This window comes from Elephas maximus, chromosome 14, assembly GCF_024166365.1.
Source record: "Elephas maximus indicus isolate mEleMax1 chromosome 14, mEleMax1 primary haplotype, whole genome shotgun sequence".
Classification (NCBI taxonomy): Eukaryota; Metazoa; Chordata; class Mammalia; order Proboscidea; family Elephantidae; genus Elephas; species Elephas maximus.
The window spans coordinates 79735445-79762208 of record NC_064832.1 but is presented as its reverse complement, the minus strand read 5'-3'; positions in this window follow the sequence as shown (position 1 = coordinate 79762208).

The window sequence follows — 26764 nt, the reverse complement described above, 5'->3', positions numbered from 1 at the left end:
ACGCAAACAAGTTTCTTTCTCTCTTTACAGGTGAAACTCTTATAAGACTTGGGTATTTTCTCTTTCATCCTTCTTGAAAGTGAACCCAGTGATGAAAGTGATGTATTGATCACTCATGGTGGACTACACTATCTTGTTTAAACAACTTTTCTTGAAGTCTTCTTCTTCCCTTTAGGTTAGACAGAACATTATTAGAACAAAATTTAGTATATAGAAACAGGGTACTTTCATAGGAATACCTTGCGTTAATATCATAGTCTTTGAGAACATCAATATCACAGAGTAGAAGACTGATAATGTTTTGTTGTTGCTGTTGTTTTTGCCGTAGTAAAGCAGTTTGCATAACTTTCCCCTCTGAAACCTTGGAAAGGTGAGCACACATGAATGGAGCCTGGAGCTCTAAAGCATCAGGTCTCAACCCGGATGCACACGATAACCAACTTAATCAGCTGTGGGAATTAAAAAGAAATGTCAGTTTCTGGGTTCCACCACAAGTAACTTATAAAAGGATCTTTACAGCTAGGATTAAAAACCATTGCCACAGAGGGAAGGCTTTGAAAAATTCCAAGCGTTAACACAGTTTGATTTTTTTTTTTTTTTTTTACTGTTTTGGCAGAGAGAGAAATTCAGATAATAAACAGAAGGTTTCAAAATAGATATAAAATTAATCCAACTCTTTCTGCCTGTAGTCTGTAATTTCAGGTGATGAAGAGTCTTGAAATTCAAGGCCTCAGTTGTTAATTCAAGACAACTGCTTCAGAATATCAAATCTACAGGTGTGAATATGATCCTAAGTTTTTCTTCAGAGACACTAGCTAAGTTCTCTTTGCTAGAAAATGAAAGGAAATCTGATGGCAAAATTAATATTAAGATCTTTTGTTTGCGTAATACTGATGAGAAAGCCAAATAAATCATTGTAATAATTTTTGCAACAGTTCAGCTGATGTTTACATCCAGGTATCTGACAATATAATTTTTCTCAATTGAACGAAATCCGTGTAATCTTAAAGTAAGTTATCTTACTCATGTGAAGAAGACTAATAGGTAACAAAACAATATCATTTCAGGAAAAAATAAAACAGAAAAAACAAACATCCAATATTCAAGTGTTGATTTGATTTTGCAGGGAGCCTGATGACTGTGGCAGACAGTTTTAGAATGAAGACATGTATCTAATGCAACTAAGGTGCATCTTTCAGATTTTTTATTCCCTAAATCTTTTCATTTTGTTTTCATGATAGCAATTTTTAAATATGATTGGATGTTGTGTACCATTTATATTGGCACAGGTTGTGGTTTATTGCTTTCTCAGTGAGTAACTGTGTGACGAGAAAAGACATTTTGCCTCTATCGCCTCAGTTTCCTTAATCTGAGAGATGAAACTAGTAGTGTGACCTGCCTCATACTTTTGTTCTGAGAAATAAATGAGGTGATACAAGTGAAATGCTAGAACATGCCTGACTCATTCTACCTGAGAAGTTTTATTTTTATTTCACAGTTTTGTCACCAGCACCTGGAACAGCTCTGGGCACAGAATAATTGTATAACACACATACATTGGATGGAAGCACTTTGATTTTTGGATGATGGTTTATAGTAATTTAGCGTCATTTGTAGCAAAATTATACAAAGCATATTTAGGACAAAATTTTCCTATTTTTTTCCTGAAGATTGCTTTCAATGTTAATTCCACCAATTAGGTGCTCAGCAAGTATATATATATTTTTTTCATTTAATGATTATTTATTGAGTGCTTACTCTGTGCTGGTTATTGTGTGGGGCATTAGGAACACAGAGAAAGCAAGTCAAGCGTAGTCCCAGACATCAGAGAGCTTGTATATAGTGGATTTCCCTATTATATAGCAAACCACTCAGAATTAAATCACCTTGGAAACTCTTTTGACTTTTCAATCACTTCAGTGAAACACTATGTGATTATTAATGACATACATATCCATAATAAATGTAGATATTTTTCAGTTCTTAGCTTCCTAAACATATCACCATATTTGATATATGTCCACAATGTTTTTTCCTAAAAAATATAATTATCTTGGGTCTCATGAAGAAACAGTACCTAGTTTTCTCTTTCTTGAAGTTTTTTCTTCCCTTCTCAGTATACATATGCTGTACTATATCTCTAAAATTACCTTTTTTTTTTTTTCTCTAGCTCACAAACTTCTGTGAGTCTCAACTGAATATATCCTGGTCTTGGTAATACCTCCTTTATCTTAAAGATGTCTCAAATGCACTTCAGTGTTGATGTGGCCTGTACCAAACTTGCAATATTCCTTTCTACCATGTATTCAGTTACCTCATCTGGAAAATGAGAAGCCATCAGGACTCACATTCTTCCCTTATGGATCCCATGTTCAAGATTACTAAGTCTGGTTGATTTTTTCTCTTAAATTGCTCCTCTTTAATTTTTCTAATGTTGTCCGAATTTCTTAGTGCTGCTACAACAGAAAAAATACAAGTGGGTATATTTAACTAACAGAAATTTATATTCTCACAATGCTGGAGACTAGAAGTCTGAATTCAAGGCACCAGCTCTAGGGGAAGGCTTTCTCTCTCTGTCTTCTCTCGTGGAAAGTCCTTGTCTCTTTTCAGCTTCTATTCCCTGGTTCCTTGGAAATCATCATGTAGGGCATCTGTCTTCCCTCATCTGTGCCTTTTTGTTTCTGTGCCTAATCTGCTCTTTTCATGTCTCAGAAGTAATTGGTTCAGGACACAGCCTAACACTGATACAGTCTCACTAACATAACAGAGAAAATCTTATTCCCAAATGGGATTACATCCACAGGTATAGGGTTTAGGGTTTACTACATGTATTTTTGGAGGGCACAATCAAATCTATTACAAATGTATTTTGTTATTTCCACTTTGAGCTTACAGTAAAAGCCTTCTAAATAATTTTCATAGACACCTTTGTGCCCACCTCCATTGTATTCTCTACAGAATTTTCCAAAATATTAAGGTGATCATGACACTCTCTGCCAATTTATTCTAAGTTAATAAACAAAATTCTTAATAAGACTTTAATTAGTCTAACTTTTCCCTACTTCAGGGTTCCCTCTTAAACTATATATTCCCTCATTTTTTCGAGTCACAATGACCTATATTCCTTTTAACTATAATCATATACTCTCCTCAGCACAAATGTTAGCATATTCTTTTATTCTGCCTAGTAAAACAAACTCAGTACTTCCCCTATGCAGAGCAACGGATCACTTTTATGTGGACTTTCTTGCCATGGCCTTGTAACTCCCATCCAAGTGGCTAGGTTGGACTATGCAAATCAGGTAATTCTGGCCCAATTAAGGAGATCTGTCAGTTTTGTCATCCTACTAGGCTTAGAATGAGCCATCCTCGAGGCAGGAAGAGAGGATCTCATGACGACCAAGAAAGAAGAGCCAGGAATGCAGCATGTCCTTTGGACTCAGGGTCACTGTGCTGAGAAGCCCGTGGAACCAGGAGACAGAGAGTGAGAGAGAGCTGTAACACTGAATATGGTAAGAAGTGGTAGAAGAAAAATGGCGGCAGGAGAAAACAGCTTGAGATGACGCAGTGGGCTTCCCAGTCCATGGAGCGAGAAAGCCGAGTGCTTTCAGGCTGAGACTTACTGTCAGAGTGAGTTGCCTCTGGGCACTTATCAGCAGTGCTAAAAGAGCTTTGAAACACTTTTCTGAGCAGGGCAGAGGCTGAGGGGCCAGAGAGAGGTGTCCCTGTGGGCACGACTGAGAAGAGGGAGTCCTGATCAAAGAACTGTATCCTGAGCATCCTGAACTTGTAATCTGTTACTTCCCTAAGAAACCCCATAATCATAAACTTTGCCTGTGAGTTCTGTATGGCCACTGCAATAAATTATTAAACTCAGCAGAGAAGTAGAGAGTGCCATGGGAGGGACGGTTGGTTTCAAAATTGGTAAAAATGGCAGAGAGAGGAGGCATGTCTGACCTTCGTCTCACAGGAATCAACATTGGGCTGTTGATCTTCATTCTCCTTCCCCCTTGTGAAGTGACAAATAGACACCTCTGCCACACCATTTTTACAACCTACTCAGCTAATTCTTAGGTATTAATCAGGTCTCATCCAATATGTAATTCCTCACAGAAGTCGAATAAACAATCTGCAAAATAGGGTGGGTGTCCCCCCTAAATTTAGATCAGATATTTAGACTGATGACACACACTAAAAGAGAATAAAAATATTTGTTACTTACATAATGAGGCCATCTTGGGAGAGTGGGATGGCTCCCAAACAGGTCCGAAAATTTTTTGAGAGTGCAGGGAAAGGAGAATGGCTTGGAGATTTTATCGCGGTTATGGAGTGGGGCTAAAGTGAGAATTTCTGTAGGTTGTTTGAACTTCCCACTGGAGTCGAAAGAGAGAATCTGGGTATTCTTACAAGCTTCTGTGATGTGTGGTGAATTAAACCTTGTATCCTGTCCTCTTGCCAACTTCAACACCCACCTCACTATTTATTTTCCAGAGCAATAAATAACCCCATGGCTGCCATTATTTCTTTCCCAGATTATCATTCTAGATTCCATCTTCCTCCTGGTTAAGTGCCTGCATTCATTACAACAGTAAGTCTTGAGAATTTTTTTCTTTGTTTGCTTAATTTGCATTTTTAAGTGTTTTTTATCTGGGTTTATTTTTCATATGATTGAGTAAAAAATTATATATTTGTGAAGAAAATATTTTTTCTAGTGTTATAATTTCAGGCATTTAATGGTTCTTGAGGGAGATATTTTGATACAGAATATACATCAAATCATGGCTAAAGTTAAAAGCATTGCTTTTCTTATAGTTTTCTATGCTAAGTAGAAAAAATATATATTTCTCACCTATATCCTGGTCTAATTGACATTACATTCCACTCTTACTGCACTGTGGAAGATAGCTAATGTTGGTGAGATATAACTTCGTTCATATATAAAATGATTTTCCTTCCATATTGGAAAAGAATTAGATAAAGCACCCTTCTTAAACTCTCTAACACTTTCCTTTTCACCGTTGTATAGGCTGAGGAATCTAGCAGGGTAAGTAGCTTCCATAGAATTTAAAAGCTAGCATTTTTAAATATATGACTAGACTTCCATCACATTGCACTCTGTTTCCCTTAGTTTCTTCCTCATCGGAAATTTAAAATTTATTCCACCATTTCTGCATAATAGTGGCACCTCCACCGAATAAATTAAGAAATAGAGTCAGAAAGAAGTTAACTGCCTTGCTCAGGGACACAGAGTAAATCAATGGTGGAATCAGTAATAAATGGATTCCTTGGTCATAAATAACCACTTTTTCCTACAAGAACATAAAACAAATGTAAATTAAATTTCAATCAGCCTAAATAATAATAAAAAAGCTCTAAAATTCAAGGTGTTTTAAAATAGCTTAGCCAAGTAGAAAAGGCTATTGCAACAAAAATATCGTCTCTCATTTTTATATTTTTTCCAATATATCTCCTGCATTTTTCCTGATGTAAAGTATTCCATTACACATGGGAAATTTGTGCATCTATTTTATATGTTTATGGGGGTCAAAAATTAAACTATTTCTTAATGACCCTTACCAGCTGCCTTCTAGTCAACTCCAACTCATGGTGACCCCGTATGTGTCAAACTAGAACTGTGCTCTGTGGGGTTTTCATTCAGTGGCTGATTTTTCAGAAGTAGATCATCTGGCCATTCTCCAAAGCACCTCTTGGTTGACGCAAACATCCAACCACTCAGTTAGCAGCCAATCTTGTTAACCATTTGCACCACCCAGAGACTGTGTAATGAAGCCTATGTAATTTTTAAAATTCCTTTTTTTAAAAATCTTCTCCCTGGCTCGATTTCAATTTTTTTCCTATAATATGGGAATTGAAATGAATATTATTTTCTTTATCCCCTTATGTATTTACTCATCTCTTAATAATTTATATTTAATTAATTGTGGTTCTGAAAGAAATGGATGGTGAATTAAATATGACTCCAAATTTGCCAACCTATTATGTACTATTTCTGGATTTTTAAAGACTATATGTACAGGGCTTCCCAAGCAAAACTCTTTATTTTCTCCTATCAAAATTTATCATAAACCACTTTGTATAAAAGCCTATGCAGGTGACCTGCATTAAGCACTGCTGGTATTGCAATGAGTCAATTTGCATCATTGAAATGAGAATTTGCTTATGGAATTGTCATTTCTTTATATTATGAAAGAATTTAAGAAAGCTTCTTATGTCTGAACACAAAAGTTATTCCCACTACTTAGTAGCTGAGTTGTTAACCAAAGTTCACAAAAGAAGAGAGGGTGTGGTCATTTCCTAGAAGAGAATATCATACAAAAGTAGCCACATGATGAACTGCCTCCCTGTGCTGCTATGACCGTAGCTTCTGCAGTTTGGTTCTAACAATACTTACGGTTATACCCACTATGCCAAGGGGTGGATTGCTGGGCCCCAGCTTCCTCATCAGCTGTTGAGGCAGCTGCTAATGCGCAGGTACCATCCAGGTACATATTTTATGAATGCCTGTGTAACAGGATGAGAAGACAAGCTGGGCCTTTCCAAGGTAAGAGATTCCCAAGAGCAATTATCATCTGTTAATGACCTATTTATTTTATTCTTTCTTAATATAGCTTACTTATATTAACAGCTACATTATAACCATTTAACAATAGTGGAAAATCCAGCCTTTGAAATTGGCACCTGAAATATATTAGAAAAATACATCATTGTTACATCTTTGAATATAAAATATATATATATATATATATACAGCTATCTCTTCAATGATTCTCTCAGACATGGTGTCCTGGATAAGCATTTGACTCTTCTGCATCGTGCTCCCTTAAGCCATTTGAATGTCAAGTATGTCACATTGTGTCCTCTATATTTCCTGTATATTACCTCATTCCTTTGAATTAATAATCACAGTTTTAGTCTAGGTGCTTAAAAAATTCTTACCCTGATGCTTTCACTTGTTGCTAGGTACTTAAAAAAAAAAAATTCTTATCTGGTTCTTTCAGTTGTTGCTGTAGTTAGGTGCCATCAAGTTGGTTCTGACTCATAGCGGCCCTATGTATGACAGAGTGAAACACTGCCCAGCCCTGCACCACCTCCACAATCCTTCCTATGCTTTCAGTTATCTGAAGATTTATTATCCTGTGTCCATAGCTTTCTCTTCCCCAAATGTACTACAAAGAATGATTTTCCTAGAGTGGTATTTTGTTCCTGTCAAGACAACTGCTGCTCAGAACTCTCCTATGGTCCTTGATTGCTTGTTACATGAAATTAAAATTTTAATCAAAGACAAAAATGGCTGTTTGCCCTACTTTATACTAAAATAGTCACATTTCCATCTCTTGTCATCAGTATTATTAACCTCATTTCAATAAATATGACATTCCTTAAGCACGGTTTGTGTTTTCCTATTACACATTTACAGTGCTCAACTCTCTACCATTCATTTCTCAAAATGCTAAATGCTGAATCTCTTTTTATTAAAAAGAAAACACTTAAATTCTAACAGTCTTTCTTAAAACATGCCTCTGTCCAATAATGACCTGCTTGTTTTTGTCTGCTGGACTAATTTATCTGGAATTGTATAGTTTTTCTCAATTCAGCCACTTAATATACAGTTAATGTTTCCTTAAGCTACATAAGTTCCTTTACATTACTCACAAGTTCTCAAACTGTTTCAAGAGACAATTCAGTCAATTAGGGAGTTCAAACGTCAAATCAAATTATTCTAAAACGAGTAAACACAATGTCATCTTGTTAGTGAAGATTTTTGTTCTTGGAAAGCCTTTTGAATCTTTATTTCTTTATTTCAGTGTTCTGCATTATATTTATACTAAAATAGAAAGTGTGACACTTTTACTATATCATTGATCCTATCTCATTGTTAAAGTGGCAATTTGATTTTTCTTTGTGTCATTTATTCATTTCTTTCCTTTAATTGTTCTATATTTTAGTGCTCTAAAATAAATTTTATGCCTAATCTTTGATTTCATAATGAAAGCTTATTAAAAGGTGTGAAGTACAACTTTTCATTATCCCTGAATATTTGAGATGACTATAGTTAGAGGTGAACATGGAATTGCTGATTGAAGTAGAGGAGAAAATTATAGAGTCCTTTTACTCGAGAAGCCATGGAAACCAGAAAATGTGAAGAGCGAGCAATTACCAAAGCAGAAATGTAACAGCTCTGTGCGAAGTCTCGTTATAATCACAGATATTGATCTATTATCTAATTATATCCACTCTGAGTCAGCATGATTTACAAAGTCATGGCGATTTGTATGTTATTTTTTCCCAATTAACTAAAGTTTGCTGATATGTATTAGTGTCCCTTTTAGAGTATTGTAAGCAAGGAGATATCTCATGTATGTCCTATCAGCTAACTCACTTAACAAAGAATTAAATTGCACACTTAAAAATGTTTTTGAAAAAAAAATCAAGTGAATTTAAATTCCAGTTAAAAGTCTAGATTATTATCTAGGAAAGGGATCATGCTAGCTGTATTGCATTACGTTAATGATCTTGAGATAAGGAGATTATTCCAGATTCTTTGGGTTGGCCCCAAGTAATCACAAGGGCTCTTATAAGAAGGAGGCAAGAGTTTCAGTCTGAGAGAGACAGATTTGAAGATACTATTCTTCAGGCTTTGGAGATAGACAAAGGGGCCAGGAGCCAAGAAATGCAGGAAACATCTAAAATCTGGAAAAGGCAAGAAAACAAATTCTTCTTTACAGCTTCCAAAAGAAAATCAGCCTTGGCGACATCTTGATTTTAGTCCAGCGAGACTTCTGAACTGTAAAACTGTTGGTGTTGTTCGTTGCCGTAGAGACATTTTCAACTCACGGAGACCCCACGCGTGCAGAGTATACCTGAACCATACGGCTTTTAAAGTTGTGACGTCAACTTTGAAAGTTGAGGTTTTCGAAGTTGTGTTTTCTGAGCGAGATTGCCAATCCTGTCTTCCAGGATGCCTCTAGGTGGGTTCAAACCACCAAACTCCCTGCTGGTAAAAAAAAAAAAAAAAAAAACTCCTGCTGGTAGTCAAGAATTAAACATTTGCATCACTCAGGAATCTTACAGAAATGTAACATGAAAAATTTTTATTGCTTTAGGCAAACAATTTTATAGTAATTTCTTATAGCACCAAGAGATAATGAGTACATACATTCATAATACACATACTCTTTAAGTGTTGTAGTCTGTTTTACTTTTAGATTTCAAATGAGAGAACTTATAAAAGGGGGAAATGTTAAAACAGCACAGGCGAGCTAAATCTGTGTAAGAATCTAACAGAGGAAACAGCAAAGTTCAATAAAGACGTAACCAAAGATGTTACTTAAGTATCAGGAAGCTAGCTAGCAGCTTTACTTAGGAATAACTAATGACAGAAAGTAAAATGAAAAGTTTAAAGTTACTGTATACAGTTTGGTGGATTTAAAAGTTTAAAACTGATTTTTTAAAGTAGAAAATTTGGAAAACAAAAAAAATTAGAAAAATCACAGTTAGGATTTTGTCTTAGTTTTTTTTTTAAAATCTGGCCACAAAAGACAAACATCATGTGAGATGAAATAATTAAAAAGCTTATTTTTCCAAGGAAAACTCCACAGTCAAAATGAACCATATATATTTTAGTTAGATGCCATCAAGTCAATTCCAACTCACAGTGACCCTATGTACAACAAAACAAAACACTGCTCAGTCCTGTGCCTTTCTTACAATCTTTGTTATGCTTTAGCCCATTGTTGCAGCCCCTGTGTCAGTCCATCTTGTTGAAGGTCTTCCTCTTTTTTGATAACCGTCTACCAAGCATGCTGTCCTTCTCCATGGACTGGTCCCTCCTGATAACATGTCCAAAGTACATGTGATGAAGTCTCACCATCCTTCCTTCTAAGGAGCATTTAGGTTATACATCTTCCAAGACAGATTTCTTCCTTCTTCTGCCAGTCCATTGTATATTCAATATGCTTCATCAACATAATACTTCAAGGGCATCAATTCACCTTTGGTCTTCCTTATCCACTGTCCAGTTTTCACATTCATATGTTATTTGGGGTTGTTGGGTACCATCTAGTCAGTTTCAACTCATAGCAACAGAAGGAACCTCTGCCTAGTCCTGCACCATCCTCACAGTTGTTATTACGCTTAAGCCCATTGTTGCAGTCACTATGTCAGTCCATCTCGTTGAGGATCTTCCTCTTTTTCACTGCCCCTCCACTTTACCAAGCATGATGTTCTTCTCCAGGGACTGATCCATCCTGATAACATGTCTAGAGTATGTGAGACATAATCTTGTCATCCTCACTTCTAGGAAGCATTCCAGTTGTACTTGCTTCAAGACGGATCTGTTTGTACTTCTGGCAGTCCATGATATATTCAATATTTTTTGCCAACACCACAACTCAAAGGTGTCAATTCTTAGTCGTTCTTCCTTATTCATCATCCAGTTTTCGTGTGCATTATGAGGCGATGGAAAACACCATGGCTTGGATCTGGTTCCCCTTAATTTTCAAGGTGACATCTTTGCTTTTCAACACTTTAAGGAGGTCTTTTGCAGCAGATTTGCCCAATGCAATATGTCGTTTGATTTCTTGACTGCTGCTTTCAGGGGCATTGATTGTAGATCCAAGTAAAACGAAATCCTCGACATCTTCAATCTTTTCTCCATTTGTCATGGCTTTGCTTATTAGTCCGGTTGTGAGTATTTTTGTTTTCTTTTATGTACAGCTGTAATTCATACTGAAGACTGTGGTCTTTGATCTTCATTAGTAAGTGCTTCAAGTCTTCTTCTCTTTCAGCAGGGAAGGTTGGGTCGTCTGCATATAACACAGGCTGTTAATGAGTCTTCCTCTGATCTTTATGCTGAGTTCTTCATATAGCCCATCTTCTCAGACTATCTGCTCAGCAAACAGATTGAATAGGTATACTGAAAGGATGCAACTCTAATGCACACCTTTCCTGACCTTAAACCACATAGTATCCCATCGTTCTGCTGAACAACTACCTCTTTATCTATGTACAGGTTCCTCATGAAAATAATTAAGTGTTCTGGAATTCCTGTTCTTCACAATGTTATTCATAATTTGTTATGTTCCACACAGTCGAATGCCTTTGCATATTCAATAAAACACAGGTAGTCATCTTTTTGGTATTCTCTGCTTTCAGCCAGGATCCATCTGACATCAGCAATGATATCCCTTATTCCATGTCCTCTTCTAAATCCTGCTTGAATTTCTGGCAGTTCCCTGTCGATATACTGCTGCAGCTGCTGTTGAATGATCTTCAGCAAAATTTTACTTTGCTTATGATATTAATAAGAGGTGATTGAAAACACCATGACTTGGGTCAGGCACACCTTAGTTTTTAAAGGGACATCTTTGCTTTTTGACACTTTAAAGAGGTCTTTTGCAGAAGATTTGCCCAATGCAATGTCTTTTGATTCCTTGACTGCTGCTTTCATGGATGTTGATTGTGGAGCCAAGTAAAATGAAACTCTTGACAACTTCAATCTTTTCTCGGTTTATCATGGTGGAGCTTATTGATCCAGTTGCGAGGATTTTTGTTTTATTATGTTGAAGTAATCTATACTGAGGGCTGTAGTCTTGAATCTTTATCAAGAAGTGCTTCAAGTCCTCTTCACTTTCGGCAAGCAAGGTCATGTCATCTGCATAACGTAGGTTGTTAATGAGTCTTCCTCCAATCCTGATGCCATGTTCTTCTTCATATAGTCCAGCTTCTCAGATTGTTTGCTCAGCATACAGATTGAATAACTATGGTGAAAGAATACAACCCTGATGCACAACTTTCTTGACTTTAAACCATCCAGTATCCTTTGTTCTGTTGGAATGACTGCCTCTTTGCCTAAGTATAGGTTCCTCATGAACACAATTAACTGTTCTGGAATTCCCATTCTTCACAATGTTATCTATAATTTGTTATGATCTATACAGTAGAATGCCTTTGCATAGTCAGTAAAACATAGATAAGCATCTTTCTGGAATTCTCTGCTTTCAGCCATGAACCATCTGACATCACCAATGATATCCCTTATTCCATGTCCACTTCTTGAATTTCGGATAGTTCCCTGTTAATGTACTGTTGCAACCACTTATGAATGATCATCAGCAAAATTTTACTTGTGTGTGATAATCATGGTACTGTTTGATAATTTCTGCATTCTATTCAATCATCTTTCTTTGGAATGGGTGCATATATGATTATTTTCCAGTCAGTGTCCCAGGTAGCTGTCTTCCAAATTTCTTGGCTTAGGCAAGTGAGCCCTTCTAATGCTGCATCCATTTGTTGAAACATTTCAATTAGTATTCCATCAAATCCTGGAGCATTGTTTTTCATCAGTGCCTGCAGTGCAGCTTGGAACTCTTCCTTCAGTACCATTGGTAGTCAATCATACGCTACCTTTTGAATTATCTGAAGGCCGACCAGTTCTTTTTGGTACAGTGACCCTTTGTATTCCTTCCATCTTCTTTCAATGTGTCCTGCATGGTTTAATGTTTTCCCTATAGAATCCTTCAATATTGCACCTTGAGTCTTGACTTTTTTCTTGAGTTCTTTCAGCTTGAGAAATGCTGAACATGATCTTCCCTTTTGGCTTTCTATCTCCAGGTCTTTCCCGATGTTATTAGAATACTTTACTTTGTCTTCTCAAGCCACCCTTTGAAATTTCTGTCCAGCTCTTTTACTTCTTCATTTCTTCCTTTTGCTTTAACTACTGCAAGTTCAAGAGCAACTTTCAGAGTCTCTTCTGACATCCATTTTGGTCTTTCCTTTCTTTCCTGTCTTTTTAATGACCTTTTGCTTTCTTCATTTATAATGTCTTTGATGTCATTCCACAACTCATCTTTTCTTTGAGTTTTAATATTCCATGTGTTAAATCTGTTCTTAAGACGGTCTCTAAATTCAGGTGGAATACATTCAAGATTGTATTTTGGCTCTCATGTACTTGCTCTAATATTTTTCAGCTTCAGCTTGAGTTTACATATGAACACAGTGGGCCCCCAGCCTTCTGACTGGTGATATTGAACTTTTTCATTGTCTCTTTCCACAGATGTAGTCAAATGGATTCCTGTGTATTCTATCTTGCAAAGTCCACATGTATAGATGCTGTTTATGTTGTTGAAAAAAGGTATTTGTAATGAGGAAGTCATTGATCTTGCAAAATTCTATCACGCCATCTTCCTCGTCATTCTATCACCAAAGTTGTAGTTTACAACCTCCAATCTTTCTTCTTTGTTTCTGACTTTTATATTCCAATCAAAAGCAATTATCAATGCATCTTGATTGCATGTTTGAGCAATTTCAGACTTCAGACATTGGTGAATATGTTCAATTTTTTTCTTCTTTGGCCTTAGTTGTTGGTGCATAAATTTGAAAAATAGTCATATTAACTGGTCTACCTTGGAGGCATATGGCTATTATCCTATTGCTGACAGTGCAGTACTTCAAGATTAGTCTTGAAATGTACTTTTGATGATGAATGCAATGGGATTCCTCTTCAATTCCTCATTGCTGGCATAATAAATTATATGATTGTCTGATTCAAAATGGCCAATACCAGTCCATTTCAGTTCACTAATGCCTATATTTATATTTTCCATTTCATTTTCGATGACTTCTCATTTTCCTAGATTCATATCTCATACATTCCACATTCCAATTATTAATGGATGTTTGCAGCTGTTTCTTTTCATTTTGAGTAGTCTCACATCAGAAAATGAAGGTCCTAAAAGCTTGACAACACCCACATCGTTAAGGTAGACTCTATTTTGAGGAGGCAGCTCTTCTTCTTTTCAATCGAAAAGGTACAAATACATATAAATTATATTAATATCTTCATTTTTGCTGAAGCAGTGCAAATAAATTGTCTATTAACTAAAAGATCATTTTCTGAAAACAAGATTTTAATAGGCTATTTCAACATGAGATTTAAATTTAATGATTTGAAAGTCTGTTTTATATTTTCCCCTTCCTGATCAGGATTCCTCTATAGAATCTTTGATCAAAATGTTCAGTAACGGTATCCAGGCATTTCCTCTGGTTTTATGTCAGAGGAGGCAGTTGTTCACAGATGCAATTAGCCAGACATTCCATATCCTGACCATCCTTCCCCTGTTGCTCCAGTTAAATAAAGACCAATTATCATGCTTTGTAAAGTAGAGGGTCAGTGAAAAAGAGGAAGACTCTCAATGAGATGGATTGACACAGTGGTTGCAACAATGGGCTCAAACATAACAACAAATGTGAGGATGGCACAGGTCCAGGCAGTGTTTTGTTCTGTTGTACATAGGGTCGCTATGGGTCAGAATCGACTTGGCACCACCTAACAACAACTGTGTCTTGGATGGCCGTTCTCAGGCTTTTAAGATTCTGGGAACTATGCAGCGAATTAGAAGATAAAACAGATATACTTAACACGTTTTTTTAAGCAAATTAACTCTGATGTCCCATGCAACCATGACTCTGAACCTCCAAATCAAGGAAACAAATTCCATGAGGTTTTGGTTGTACATAGCTGCCTCAGCAGCTACTCATTTTTTTTTTTTTTTTTGGTCGTTGTTGTAAATGTATGTATCGCAGAACTTTTGCCATGATGCACTACTCAACAAATAAAATCATTATTACTGAATTGTACACATAGAAATGGTTGAATCTGTGTATGTTTTGCTCTGTATATTCTCACAACTACAACAAAATAAAAAAAAAATTACGGAAGAGCTCTAAAAAAAGTTAATGATTAAGATTATACAATAATCATAATACCCTGGCTTAAATACTGCTGTTAAAATTATCTATACAGTATAAATTATTTTAAGGCATATGAAATGCATATTACACAACATAACACATATTTTATCTAATTGTAATCTTCTCTCTACATTTTCCTCTCACTGATTATTTATATTTATCTTAATTTTGTGACTCTATTTCAAATTATATCATTTTTATTTTAACTCTTATTGGTATTTATGACATACTTCTTCAGCAAGCACATGTCTCTGGAAACACATACATAAGTGAGCATTTTACCAAAAACATAATACTATGTAAAATGCAGTAATTTTCAAATCGATCATTTTACTTTACCATCTTTTATTTTCAATGCTAAAATAAATTCTTTCCCCACAAAAAATTACTATTTTCAGAAACAGTATATTTATTATTTGAACTGCTACACTGTATTTTAATATCTACAATGATTTATTTTATTTTAGTCACATTACACTTGATTTTGTAAGCATTTCTACACCAAATGTGCAATTCTTTTTCATTTTTAAACTATTCATTGCCAAAGACAGTTTCTGCTCCAGAAGATGTTCAATAAATTTTGAATGAGTAAGATATTCTCAACAGTTCTCTTTTCATATAATTTGAAAACAAATATTGGGGCATTATTGTGTAGTGCAGTAGAGGAAATAAAATCCTGGAATATTTCCAGAAGGTCAAGTCGATATATGGCTTCCTGTTCCTCTTTGGGAGCTCCAGTTTCACTCTGTTTGTTTGTTTTCGTTGTATCCAAAACCATTAAGAAAAATATGCTAAGCATGTGGGTTTGAAATGCTGAGTGAAATGACAGTTAAGATGACATAACTATCCTATGGGAAGTTTCAAGCGTGTGCCACACAACAACTCAGTCATATTTACAAAAGTAGTGATGCCAACAGCTGGGAAAATAGCCATCAAAAAAAAAAAAAAAAACCTAAATTTCAGCATCTGTGATATATGCTCAAAGCCATTCAATTCATCACTTTTAGCAAATTTGGCAGATGTAAATGAGTGAAGAAACTGTAGCTGAGTTATTGACAACTGCATGCAAATATTTACATTTTGAGAATTTCGTCAACATTTATAAAATTCTGCAAGCTCCCAAGCATTTATTTTATTTTGCATTAGTAATGTTTTAAGTTGTCTATAACTAGATTAACATGCACGTTAAGATGTGCACAAGTATCGTATTCTAAAGACTGAAAATTACTGTATATAACAAATTCGAAGTGACAGCTTGGTTTAAAATAATGTGCTTTTTATTTCAGCTTAAGTTTTCTAGCAAACTCTCCTTGCTTTATTATTATTGTTAGTTATATCAGGGACAAGTAAAATTTATCTGTAAAGGGACAGCCAGTAAATATTTTAGCCCTTTGTGAAACATATTGTCTCTGGCATAAATACTTAATGCTAATGGAATTCCTGGTTGGTGCAAAAGATGAATGTCATGCTCAGCTACTAACTGAAAGCTTGGAAGTTCTAATCCACCCAAATGTGCTTTGAAAGAAAGGTCTGGCAATCTACTTCCAAAAAATTCTGCCATTGAAAGCCCCACGGAGCACAGTGCTACTCTGACACACATGGGATCACCATGAGTTGTAATCAACTCCAAGGCAACTGTTTGTTTTTAATGCTATTGTGAAGAACCAGCCATAGGCAATGTGTACAAAGATTGGTTACGTTGCAAAAACTATTTATAAAAGCAAGTGTTGGTCCATATTTTGTTCATCGGCCATAGTTTGCAAATTCCTAATTTCGATCACACCATACATTATATTGTTATACAGCCAGTTGTTAAGCTTCAGGAATTGCCTATAATCCTTCTTTTGGATACACGCAATACTAAGAGTGTTTTCAATACCCAACTATTTAACATTTTGAGATAATGCTTTAGGAACACTTTGAAACAAACATCAATGAAATAAAGTCTAATATTTTGAAAAGATTAAAAAAAAATTTCAAACCTCTAGTAAGACTGAAACAAATGTCAGGAAAAGTAATTAAACAAAATAGGGCATATCACTGTCATGCTACAGACTCAAAAGGATACGAAGAGAATGCTATGAATACTGCTTTACACACAAAATTGGCAACTTATATAAAAATCCATAAGTTTCTAGAAAAGCAAGCACTACCACAACTTACTTAATATGAAATATATAATTTGAACTTCTCTATAGTTGCTAAGAAAATTGAATTTATAATTAAATATCCCCCCGAAAGAAATCTCTAAGAACAGAATTCCAGCAAATGTTTAAAAAAGAATTAACACCAGTTGTAAGTGTGAGGAAATTGAAGCCATTTTAAATAAAAATTGATGGTAAAAAACTGGTGGTATGAATCATGGAACGTAAAAATAAATTAGAGATGTATTAAAAAGCTAATATTGGAGACAGAAGCTGGCCGAATGGACACGAAAATAGAGAGTGGAAAGAAGTGTACAGTCTCATTAGGGGGAGATCAACTAGGCGTATATAGCAAGGTGTATAAAAATTTTTGTATGAGAGACTGACTTGATTTGGAAACTTTCACTAAGAGCACAACAAAAATTATTAATTATTTTTTTTATAAAAGCTAATGTTAAAGACATTATTATTATTATTATTTAATGTTAAAGACAAAAAAAAAAACCTTCAGAATACATTTACAATCTTAGGAGTGGCAACACAATTTTAGCTGAAAACAAAATTGTTGCAAATTAAAATGCAAAATTTTTTTGTTAATGATGCCTGAAATGAACAAGGTTTTCAGAGGCACAATATTATGTAAGAAAAAATATTTTGAATACAAAGAGAAAATATGTCATAAGAAAAGAACAAACCAAACCTCCTAATAGAAAAGCAGGAATATGATAATGCAAGTCCCATAACAGCAAATTTGAATGATCAGCAAGCATATGAAAACATGCTGAAGTTCACTGCTAGTCAGGAAAATGCAAGTTAAATCAGCAATGAGATATTGTATTACACATACCAGCCTGTCCAAATTAAGATCCGTGATAACATCTACTGTCAGCAGGAACGCAGGGAAAACGGAAAACCTATTCTCCTACATTGCTGGAAGAGATGGGAATTGTTAAAAAAAAAAAAACTTAGAAAGCAACCTGGCAACCTTTATAAAATTTATAAGAATTAAAAATACGTACACACTTTGTTCCAACAATTCCGTTTCTGAGAATCCATCCCTCTGAGTAAAAAAGAAAAATGAGTTTATGCATGAGAATAGAAGTTTAAAGATATTTATTGCTGCTTACTTTGTAAGAGCAAAAAAAAAAAACAAAAACTCGAGTATCAATGCTGGTTGGTCAGGGCATTTATAAAAACAGTAGAAAGAATGAATTGAACCTACACCAGTTTACTTAAAGAAATTAAACCTAGCTTTGGGTGAGAAAGTCACGAAAATGTGCACAGGGTTGTATGCTTTTTGATAAATGTAATGATGACAAACATCATGTATGTGAATACGCAGTCCAAAGAAAAATTTGAGAAAAAAATGCTATCTTAGTTAAGGTGCTAAAAGGATATTGGGTGGGTTGATGTGGACAGATGAAAGAAGGAAGAGGGAACCAGTACTGAATATGTATATCTATTTAAAAAATTAAAGAAAAATAAAGTTAACAGAAGGAGCAGCTTTAGAGCTGATGTGCTTTATCGAAAAGAAATTATTTATTTTGGTAGACAAATCGTCTGCTAGCTACAGTCTGGCAGTAAATGCATCAGAAAGCAGCTTCATTTCAGTGCCAGATTTTGGTTTCCACAGGGGACTGTAGTCCTTAAATAGAAAAGAACTTGAGCAGAAGCTTAAGTCTTTGAACAAAGATTTAGTGGATTTTCACAACAGCTTTTACAGCTAGATCTCATAGCTTATATCTGCATCGTTTTCTTGCTGCTTCCATGATCTCTTCTCTAACCACTGTACTCTAAGAAAAATCCAGAATAATTTTCATTTAAGCAGAATTAAATGAAGTTGGTTAAAAATAACAACTGCAAAGATAAGTTTAGCAGAGTTCCATGCTTTAATTTTATATTTCAATAGAATTTTTGATATAATTATGTTTTAGTGTATTACTTGTAATAATTTAAGTCATAATGCTTATAAAGAAAATATTTTAATTGTGTTTAGCTAGGTAGCTTTAACGGCCCTGGGCAGGTAGCTTTACTTCTGTGTTTCAGAACTACAAGGCATTGCAATTACAAAAATAGTCTGTTAAAAAAAATAATAATTTTAGTGGTTACATTAAAACTTTTGTTTGGAAGGCAGAGGTGACCAAAGTAATAATCTTTTCAAGAACTTTTATGTATCCTTGACAAGGAACACACCTAATATAATTCATGGATATATCAAAATTGCATTTTTGGAACCACTGATTTGCAGTTCCTGTAATATAGCCTAGGAAAGGAAACAAACAATATGGACCTAAAAAGAAGAAGCATTATTTCAAATGGGATTCCTTCTAAAACACATATGACAGAATGACACGAAAAATTATGTCTGTTAGGATCGTAAGGAAAGCATAATCCAAAAACCAAAACAACCTAGTTTAACTATGGTATGTTAGAGTCCTGAGTTTAGATTTTCAGATGAACCAATTCAGAATCTATTACAACCAACATTTGAGTAATATTTACAAGAAAAGGAGAGTGACACAATATTCAATAACTTTTGAAAAAAGGAATTTTTATCCGGTAATCTGTCATAAGCACTGACAGATAATAATAAATTGACAAAACAAATACAAAATACTGTTTGAATTAGCAGTAATAGAGTAATTATCAGATAAACAATATTCCCATCTACCCACCACTATCAGAGGCCTGGTAGTGCAGTGGTTAAGGGCTCGGTTAGGCTGCTAAAAATTCAGCTGTCGGAACCCACCAGCTGCTCCGCAGGAAAAACGTGACAGTCGGCTTTTGTAAAGATTTACAGCCTTGAAAACATTTGGGGCAGTTGTACCCTGTCCTATAGGGTTGCTACGAGTCCTACTCAACTCGATGGCAGTGAATTTATTTTTTTTTTGGTACCCATCACTATGAATATCCAGTTCAAAAGAATGAGGTTTTCACTCTCAGAGGAAGGTGTTGATCATATTTCTTTTTTCTTTCTGAGTTATCCAAGATCTTTTTATCATTGTTACCTATCACTCCCTCTTACACCTCTTTGCGCATCCTTCATAGAGTTACACTTTCAAGTTCAGTGAATTTAATATAGGATGTATGCATGAGGTTGGGTGTTTTGTTCTGGATGCAAAGCGGCAAAGTAGGAATAATCCCAGTCTTCCAAATTTGTGTAAATGAGGTAGTATGAAGTTTGAGTATTCCATGCATTACTTATGATAACAGCAGTTATCACCTAAGTCAGTACACATTAATGAGCCCTCCACATCAAGACTGGAGGACAGTGATCTATGGATAAGCTGGGTGTTAAAAAATGTTATCAGGGGAAAAAAAATAGGTCTAGGATTATTTCTCCTAGTTCAAAATAACAACAACAAAAAAAAATTAGTGAGTCGTTTTAGGAAAATGAAGAGAAAGTAATATTTTGGATGTATTTGAAGGATATATTTCAGATTAAAAAAACATATAATTAGAAAAAGTACATACAATCTCAGAAAGCATCTGCTGTTGTTTCTCATTAAAATTCATAGAAATACGCACCTCATGAAAAAGAGCTTGAACATAATATAAGAAAGTGACTAGGAGCATACAAAAATTACTGTGAGGTGGGAAAAATTAATAAACCTAAACAGAAACAAAAATAAAGAGTCATCATCAACATCAGTTACAGGCAGTAAAGGAAAAAGTGGCCCTGCCAGGAAGTTAGAAAAGATAGAAACATAAAAATGTTATGTCATTAAAGTAAAAATCTGTGTAGAAAAGTTAAGTTCTGTGTAGAGAGATCAGCAGACAACTTCTGTGAAGAAGATAAATGGCAAAAAAGATAAAAATGAAAGTTAAAGAAAACAGAATAACAAAAAACAGTAGAAATTTAATTGAAGAAGATGAAATGTATCACTCATCCTGACAACTTGTGTTCATAACAAAAATAAATAAAATAAAATACACTGTTTGGGCAAGAACCAAACCAAAACAAACAAAAAGGCAACAAAACAACAAGATAGTTAAAAATTCTAACCACAAATCATCCGGCATTATTCTGTGAATGTCCAAAAGGAATATCAATTTCATTATAACATAATCTTCTAAAACTTCACTCATAATTGTCTCCAAAAATATGCTCTTCTCACTGTGTCTGATTCAATGAGCTACACCAGCTTTCACCTGGTAATGAATGACTCATGGAACTGATATTTTGGTGGCAACTTACGTACAATATAGTCCCATGACAATAAGTAACCAAATCTTCCTAAAGATCTCTCAAATCTGCCTTTTTTTCATGCCACATTTTTCAATTTAGGCTCAGCTGGAATGCTGCATTTGCCATAACCCGTCTTAGCTTTTGCCTTGTCCCGCTTTAGTCAGTGTGCCCAAAGTAAGTTTGGTAACTTTAAAAAGGCAAATCTTACCACTCTACTAATACATAATTTCTGGGTTTTTTTTTTTTAATTGATTTTATGTTGGCTCAAATTATTAGAATTAACCTAATGACGTGTGAAAATATCATTTGCTTACGTGTGCAGCCATAAATCTCGACAAACACACACGCACATACATCCGTAAGCAGAAACTTGTGTTTCTTTCCTCCCTCCCTTTCTCTTTATTCTTGCATCACACTGAACTTCCTCAGTCACCTCTCATACTTCAAATGTGCTCTCTCTTCTTTTTTAATGCTCTAGATTCACCCAGTTACCTGGTCCTTCTCTTCTAACACTCAGGTTACAGACACTTGGAGCCAAGCACTGACCTACTTTTTCTTTCCCACCAAAGCACTTTCAATACCCAGATCACAGCGCACATCCCCATGAGTCCATCCCTGGACTCAAGTTACAAAGTTACAAAGGTCAGAGACTCTTCTATGCTGTGTATCATTTTATCTCTTCAGGGATTTTAACATCATTTAGTACACTGAGCTTTTAAAAAAAAATGTAGATATTAATCATTGTTATATCTCAACTTCTATAATTATTAAGGTGAGTTTTTCTCTGTTTACACACAATAATTTTTATTTCAAAAACAATTCCATTCTCTTCAAAATCATGATTTCTCTCACCATCTCAATAACTCTCAGCAGAAATCATTACTTCTTATTCACACACAATAGAAAAGATATTGGAATTAACTCCTAATGATTCCTACAATCAAATATATATCTTAAACCTATTGATACCCACCCTTTTCTTCCTTCTTCATATAACGTAGCTGTTTTTGAAATAGGGTCTATGCTTAACCTCTTCCTCTACTCTTGGTATCACTTCTCATTCTATCTTCTCAGAACCCAATCTTTATTCTTTTCTCACTAATATTCCAAGCCTCTTTCTTTTACTTCCATAATTTCATCAGTGTGGCATAATTTTCTATGACATTTTTACATCTTATTTTGACTTTCACAAACTTTTGGAAGAATTATTTGCACCCATGGTCTTCAATTTTATGACTTTTTATTCACTATTCAACTTTCTCCGTGTGTTCCTTCACTATAATGTCTTCTTCTAGAGGCATCAATAAACTTCTGGCAGTAAAAACCAATGAACACATTTTAGTATCTGTACCTGATTTGTTGGACAGTCTTACAGTGATCTCTCTCAGTGGAAATATTATTTCCCCAATTTCTATGAAAATATCTTAATGCTTCTTCTAGAAATTCTAGTTTTCCTCACTCTATATTGAGTTTCCACTCATCTGTCTCAGAATCATTAATACTCTTTCCTAGGCTATGTTGTGTTCTCACTGTAAACATTCAACTTGGGCACTCTTCTTAATTCACATGTATTTATTTACAGTTTATCCTTGCAAGTCATCAAGCTGATATCTCTATGATAGCTCTCAGAGGCATATAACAATTTAGTTCCTCTTTAACTATCTCGCCTAAGATAACTGGGGTTTATCTAAAAGTAAATAACTCCAATACTGAAAACCAAATCTTGGACCGGAAACATGTTCTTCCTAGCTATATCTCATAGCACTATAATGGATATACTTCCACCTAATTGCCCAAGTAATTTTGTGACCCTATTTCTTATTACTCACATGCTATGAATTATGACATCTCTTCAGTTATATTTTATTTTATTGTGCTTTAAATGGAAGTATACAATTCAAGACAGTTTCTCATACAAAAACTTACGCACACATTTTTATGTGACCTCAGTTGCTCTCCCTACAATGTGACAGCACATTCCTTCTCTCCACCCTGTATTTCCCGTGTCCATTCAAACAGCTCCTGTCCCTTTCTGCCTTCTCATATCGCCTTTGGACAGGACCTGCCCATTTAGTCTCATGAGTCAACTTAAGCCAAGTAGAACACTCTTCACCAGTATCATTTTATATCTTACAGTACAGTCTAATCTTTGTCTGAAGAGTTGGTTTTGGGAATGGTTTTAGTTCTGGGCTAACAGAGAGGCCAGGGACGTATCTTCTGGGGTTTCTCCAGTCTCAGACCATCAAGTGTGGTCTTTTTACTAGAATTTGAGTTCTGCGTCTCACTTTTCTCCGACTCCATCAAGGACTCTCTGTTCTCTGTCAGGATGATCATTGGTGGTAGCCGGGCACCATCTAGTTCTTCTGGTCTCAGGCTGATGGAGCCTCTGGTTTATGTGGTCTTTTCTGTCTCTTGGGCTTATATTTTCCTTATGTTTTTTGTGTCCTTCATTCTCCTTGCTCCAGGTGGGTTGGGATTCTCTTCAGTTTTAATTCAAAATGTCCCTTCACTCATTTCTCTCATCCCTATTATTCATGTAGTAGATTAAAGGCAAATGTCTTTCAACTGGATTACTACAACACTCATACTAATCATCCCAACAGTGAGCTGTCGCTGTTCTTCCAATTATATTTTAATTGCATAGTTAAAATTAGTTTGTTGTTGTTACTATTATAACAGTTTAATGGACACATGATATTTTTCTAAAAATATTGTATTGAAATATATGCATACAAAAGCATTAAAAAAAATGTTGGTTTCAGGGTAACCTGTTCTTCCTGCTGCTTTTTCTCTTACACTAGAATTCTGAATATGATACAATTACTGCTTGCTAAGCATAGCATTTGTCTAATAAGTCTCAATAGAAACATATGTCAATCTATTTCCAAAACATATGTAAAATCTCTCACAGAATATAGTCTAAATTAGAGAAAGAAAAAATGTAAACAGTGTTACGGGTTAAATTATGTCCCTCCAAAAATGTGTGTATCAACTTGTTTAGGCCATGATTCCCAGTATTGTGTGGTCGTCCTCCATTTTGTTATTGAAATTTTATGTTGAGAGGATTAGGGTGGGATTGTAACACCACCCTTATTCAGGTCACCTCCCTGATTCAAGGTAAAGGGGGTTTCCCTGCGGTGTGGCCCACACCACCTTTTATCTCTCAAGAGATAAAAGGAAAGCAAGCATAGAGCTGGGAACCTCATACCACCAAGAAAGCAGCACCAGGAGCAGAGCACATCTCTGTAATGGAAACACAGTAGTTAGTTGTATTACGTATGTTATCCATAGCTATATTCTCATGCAACATTTTTACATAAAAATGATAACATGAATCAACAAATATGAGCATATCTGTTTCTATAGGAAGGCCAATTCTTGTATTGTAAAATCTCTTTAGAAGTTCATCCTGCTTTGACAATGTTCAAAAAAACCTGTATGCTGAGAGCTGTTCCAGCCATGAAGAAGCCTTTCAGCACAGGGCGGTTATCTTGGCTTGCACTGCTGATAGCTCTGCTTGCAATGAAGAGCTACTGCTGGGAAAAAAACATGCAGTGGTCTTGAAGCTTAAACCCCACTGGTAAACAAAAACTTATATTGTGAGAAAGCACTGGGAAATAAAAGATTCCACCTAGTGGGCAGGAAATGTCTTACTTTCATACAACTACTTTTTAAAGAGAGAACACGAAAAGCTATAATGTATTGTCCTCTTTTTATTGCATCTGTGGATCAAAAACCCCAGATATCTACTTAGAATGACACCATATACCATACTGAGAAGACTGACAATATTACAGTTTTATTATTATGACAGTATTTTTATTTTATTTTATTTTTGCTACATTTTCTGAGATCCACCCACAAACTATGCAAGATTCCTTGCTTGTGATTAACGCACATGTTCTTATTAGGACTTCTGAAGAAAAAAAAATCGAAAAGAATGTCAAATGATTCATCATCATATTATAAGCCTACTGTCTATCATTCATGTTCAGGGGACTATTTTTGTATCCTGACACTTGAAATATTAAAAAGAGAGCAGAAATTTTGTTTCCAAGGTTTTAAAAGCATTTTTAAAATTTACCTGCCATGTATTATCATTTAATTGTCTATGAACATTTCAATAGGTTCATCGATATTTATTAAGTATGTGTTATGTGCCTATTTTTGAGCTAGGAACCATTAGAGATTCATAAAAAACAAAAGACAAAGACCCTGATTTCAATAACTTAAAATCTAATGGTAAAGGCAGCATGGGTCTTCTACCAAAGTAATATGTAAGTGTTAAGTTGTAGAGTGTTTAAAGTGATTTCATCCAAGAATGTATAAACGAAAACCAAACCCAGTGCCGCCGAGTCAATTCCAACTCATAGCAATCCTATAGGATAGAGTAGAACTGCCCCATAGAGTATCCAAGGAGCTCCTAGTGGATTTGAACTCTGACCCTTTGGTTAGCAACTGTAGCACTTAACCACTATGCCACAAGGGTTTCCTCCAAGAATATAGTAGCAAAAAATCAACAATGGTTGGAATAATAAGATGAAGTGGTCAGTGAGAGGGAAATTTAAACATGGACTTAAATTGTGGGTATAATTTAAACAAGCACAGCTCATATGAGTAGATGAGAGTTGGGAGAACAGGAAAGGCTAAAAGGATAGCATAAACTTGAATCAATAATGAACTGTTTGCTGGATGAACAGTATGTATATGTTCTAAGATACAACAGAGATGCTCACTCGTTATGACAATCTAGTGGAAAAATATGTCTTCAAATAATTAATATAACCATTGATACGTTCTCTCATTCCAGGAGGAAAAATACTCTACAGGATTGTACAGTACAGGAATTAATAAAAAGTAAGAATGAAAAGGAAACTTCCAGGAAGATAAGAAAAAGATACAAGTTTTATAGGATGAATAAATCTTTCCTCAGAAAATCCTCAGTGTAAATCTACTTAATAGCAACTAACAGCAACAACAAACTCAGTTCCGGGCAGTAAACAGAATTGAAAAGTTCCAGTGATATGCCAAAGCTGGGCATGAAGGGCATTGGTAAGGCAAGGCTGGGTCATAGGATGTTACAGGTGTGCTGGGATAACGGAATAGATTGCAAAGTGTCAGAGTTAATGACCAAGTAATTAAAATCATGTAATGCAATTCTGAAGTATTGTCATTTAATTTTGAATACACTTGAGAACCCCTGAAAGATTTCCTTAAGAGCAATGGTATTTTTATGTTGAAGATAGGTCAGTCTTTATCTCTTGCTTCTCTATTCTGAGTATTCTCTAATATTTTTTATACATATTCTCAAAAATAGATATCAAATTTAAACTGTAAACTTCTTCTTTGATTATGATTGAAAAGAGTGTTAATACAAAGTGAATAGGAAGGAGGGATCTGAACATTTTTCTTTGGAAAGGTAAAGACCAACTTGTTATTGTTGTTGTTAGGTGCCTTCAAGTCAGTTCCGACTCATAGCGACCCTATGCACAACAGAAAAAACACTGCCAGTCCAGAGCCATCTTTATAATCATCGTTATGCTTGAGCTCATGGTTACAGCCCCTGTGTCAATCCACCTCATTGAGGATCTTCCTCTCTTCTACTGCCCCTGTACTCTGCCAAGCGTGATGTCCTTTTCCAGGGACTGATCCCTCCTGA